The sequence below is a fragment of the Symphalangus syndactylus genome, chromosome 8 (assembly GCF_028878055.3).
Source record: "Symphalangus syndactylus isolate Jambi chromosome 8, NHGRI_mSymSyn1-v2.1_pri, whole genome shotgun sequence".
Classification (NCBI taxonomy): domain Eukaryota; kingdom Metazoa; phylum Chordata; class Mammalia; order Primates; family Hylobatidae; genus Symphalangus; species Symphalangus syndactylus.
Genome location: NC_072430.2, coordinates 71,338,601 through 71,343,181, shown reverse-complemented (window position 1 = coordinate 71,343,181; position 4,581 = coordinate 71,338,601).

Here is a 4,581-nt window from a genome sequence, read left to right as displayed (position 1 = left end):
ATTAACTAGTTCAATTTCTTAAAACCTAATACTTGAAATGATATTTTCCTTTTCCAAAGTTCTATCTCTGCATTTAAAAAAAATTTCTGCCAAAAGCCATTTTAATAATGATAGCAATACCCCAAAGGTATCTAGGCACAAAATCTGAAGACATGAAAACAAATAAAGTCTCTATGCCTTGCATGATCAAACAACAGTAAAAGCAAATTAATTTTCTCTCAAAAATTTCAGCTTTGACAACAAAAGCTCATTTAATGAAATTTCCTTTACTCAAGCACTATCAGTATAACTGTCCAACCAAAAATTTAATAAAACTCTTCTGCATTAAAAATGAACTCTTTACCGCATAAGAGGGCTATTAGTTTAGACTCAAACTTCTCAAAACTTATTCGCTACAAGTTAACAAAAAGAAAACCCAAACAAGAAAACTTCTAGTGATAAGAAAAAAATTGTGAACATGTTTTGGGCTGGAAAGTTTGGCGATTATAACAGTGTTATCCAATGCCCAATATATTACACAGAAGCCAAATGTCTACACCATGAAATGACCTGTGACATAGCAGCCTAGTTTTTCATTGTTAATCCAGAGTAGCATGTATTAGATCATTTGGACAGTGAATGCGTGCGCAAAACACAACAAATCTCCTACCTTCGTATAATGCTTTGAAACTTTGGGCACTCACAGCGAAGTCTGTCGTGAACCACAGAGTGAGGATAGATCGTGTACTCACTATAGAGGAGGGCAGCTGAAATCCCAATAATCTAAATTTAAAAGACAAGACACGAAGAGAGTTAAAAGCATGAATTTGTCAAAAAAAGCTTATTTGATGAAGTCACTGAATAACTTCAACAGTGGTATATTCACTTGAAATATGGCATTAAACACTTAGATAATCCGTACACACGGCTTTGGTTGGTAGGTATTTGAAATTAAATATTTTCAAACATCAGAATTTGTTTATTTAAATAACTTGAGAAAATTTCTTCTTCAAAATACTTACTTATATAATATGCCATTGTCTTAAATGCTCCTTGGTTTTGGATGGCAATAATCCACTGCCAACTACTTTTTTTATTTGAATTTTTAAGTTCTGGGGTACAGGTGCTATATGTGCAGGTTTATTATGTAGATGAAGGTGTGTCATGGTGGTTTGCTGCACCTCTCAACCCATCACGTCGGTATTAAGCCCAGCATGCATTATCTATTTTTCCTAATTCAATATTTTTAATTTTTTTCTAATAAAAAATATGACAGGCAAAGCGTGTGCATGTGTGTATAAACATCGGTGCACTAAAACATGAAAGTATTGCAAAACCACCGAGTTGGTCGTGAAACAATCTGTGTTTCAGTTGGATTCCAAGCTGTGCTCTTAGGAAAAGTGAGTGAGATGATCAGGATGGCAAAGGCCCCATGCAATAGGCTGTGAGCTGTCTAGAGGGCAAACCAATACTGACACAGCTCTGTGATCCACAATAGGACTCCCAACATAAGAATGCTGAGAATACCCACATTCTGGTAAGTAGCTTATTTTTTATGTTACAAAATCCACAAACTCCTGTGCTGTGAAGGCTGGTCTGTCCTCTTTCACCCTCCTAGGAGCCCTCCTCCCTCCCTGTCTTTTGGTTTATCACCTTTCTTATCTGGTACAATTCACAGGGAGCTTCACCAACTCTCAAATTGTATTCATCTTTGTAAACTGCAGTATCTGCTGTCTGCTTTTATTTTTTAATTCAATCCTCTTAAAGAGACTCATTTGTTCATTTTTTCCCATTGGATGCCAATCCAAACAACTTCCAGATGGTGCATTCACATGAAGGAGTAAATGACTGATGAATGGAAAAAGAAACCACTGTCATACCAGCAGACACTGCTTTGTGGCTTATATGTTATCGAACACAATACAGAAGACAAGTCAGTGAAGCAAACATTGCTTTAAGAAAGGGAAAAAAAAGTGAGTTTAAATTCTTCTGTGACTGCAGACCAGCAAGAATACAGAACTCATCAACCCTGTATAACAGTATTTAATCAATATTTATAGAACACTTTACCCAACAAGAACAGAGTACACATCTCTTTCAGGTGCCCATAGAACATATACCAAGATAAACCATATTTGAGGCCATAAAACAAACCTCAACACATTTAAAATAACTGAAATCATATAGTGTGTGTTCTCTGACCACACAGTGGAATCAAATTAGAAATCAGTAAGATAAAAATGACAGAAAAATATCTAATTACTTGGAAAATAAACAATACACTTCTAAATAATCCAGGGATCAAAGAGGAAGCCTCAAGGAAAATAAAAATATAAACTGAATGAAAATATAAAATACAACATATTAAACTTTGTAAGACTCAGCTAAGCAGTGCTGAGAAGGTAATTAGTTGCACTAAAAACGCAACTTAGAAAAGCTCCCGAATCCCTAATCCAAATTCTCATTGCAAGAACTATAAAAGAAAAAAAAAAACTAAAGCAAACAGAAAGCAAAAAACAAGAAAAGTACAGAAATCAATAAAATTGAAAGAAAAAAGAACAAATAATGAAACAAAGAGCAAATTCTTTGGAAAAAAATCATTAAAATTGAAAAAGACCGACTAATTGGGAGTTTCAGAAGGTACAAATAGTCACTGTTAGTCATTAAACATCAAATATTACTATGAACTCAGAATTCACCAAAAAGATAATAGAAGTTACTACAGAAACTACATATGTAAAATTGGCAACTGAGACAATATGGGTCACTAGCTCAAAAAAATAAACTATTATAACTAACCAATGAAAAAATACATAATGTGAATTACCCTATAGCTATTAAAACTTCCCCAAATAAATTTCCAGTTCCAAATGTTCCTACTAGAGAATTCTACCTTTAAATAATTAACACCAGTTGTACACACTTTAAAGAATTAACACTAATTCTACACAGTCTCTTCCAGAAAGTATAAGTGGATGGAATGCTTTTCTAGTAATTTTGTGGCATTGACACTACCCTTTCCCTTATGGGCTAAAATACGTTACTCCCAGCAGTTCATATATTGAAGCCCTAACATAACTAGGTTTGGAAATGGGGCTTTACAGAGGTAATTACAGTTAAATGATGTCAAAGAATTAGGACTCTGATCCCATAGGATTAGCATTCAGTAAAATAGGAAAAGAGAAGGATACTTTCTCCCTGGACACATACTGAGAAAAGACCATGTGAGCATGGAACAGGAAGGCTGCTGTCTACAAGTCAGGAAGAGAGCCCTCACCAGGAACTGACTATTCTGGACCCTGATCTCAGACTTTCAGTCTCCAGAACTGTGAAAAAATAAACTTGTATTTCTTAATCCCTGTAATTTACAGCAGTTTGTTATGGCAGCCTAAGTAGACTAAGACACTCTAATATCAAAACCAGATAAACACATAAAAAAATAAAACAGTATCTCTCATGCAGATAGATGCAAAAAATCCTTAACCAAGTAAGAGAAAATAGAAGTAGGCAAGATAAGAATTATACACGATGATCAAACGGTGTTTATTACAGGAATGTAAGAAAAGTCCAATCTTTGAAAATTAATCAACATAATCTGCAATATTAATGGGCTAACAAAGTAAAATCACAAGATCATAGTAATCTATGTAGAAAAAAGCATTTGACAATAATAATCATTGAATCATGAGAAAAGTTCTCAGTAAAATATAATTGGAAGGAATCTTCTCCAACTTGACAAAGAATATCTCTACAAATAAAGCCTAAAGATAACATTTTACTTAGTGGTTAAAAACTGAATACTTCTGCATAAGACTGGGAACAAGTCAAGAAATATCTGCTTTGAACATTCTTTTTCAATACTGTGCTGGAAGATCCTGCAAATACAATAATACAGGAAAAGAAAATATACGCATACGGGTCAGAAAGGAATAAATAAAATTACCACGGCCGGGCGCGGTGGCTCACGCTTGTAATCCCAGCACTTTGGGAGGCCAAGGCGGGCGGATCACGAGGTCAGGAGATCGAGACCACTGTGAAACCCCGTCTCTACTAAAAATACAAAAAAAATTAGCTGGGCGTGGTGGCGGGCGCCTGTAGTCCCAGCTACTCGGAGAGGCTGAGGCAAGAGAATGGCGTGAACCCGGGAGGTGGAGCTTGCAGTGAGCCAAGATTGCACCACTGCACTCCAGCCTGGGAGACAGAGCAAGACTCCGTCTCAAAAAAAAAAAAAAAAAAAAATTACCACTATTTGAAGATGGCATGATGAACTTTATAGAAAATGCCAAGGAATCTACAAGAAAATTAGTAGAGCTAGTAACTGATATCATCAAATGTGCAAGGCACACAATGAACATACAAAAATCTGTTGTAGTTCTACATACTAGCAATGAACACGTTGACATCAAAATCTGAAATACATCAATCACAGTAGCTCAAAAAAAGAAAAGCTTCTGTATAAATACAATAAGATATGCCCAAGAGTATATACAGAAAAAAGTACACAACACTGAAGAAAAAATTCAAAGAAATGCTAAATAAATGGAGAGATATACCATGTTAATAGAATGGAAAACTCAATAATGTAAAGATATAGGTTACTTC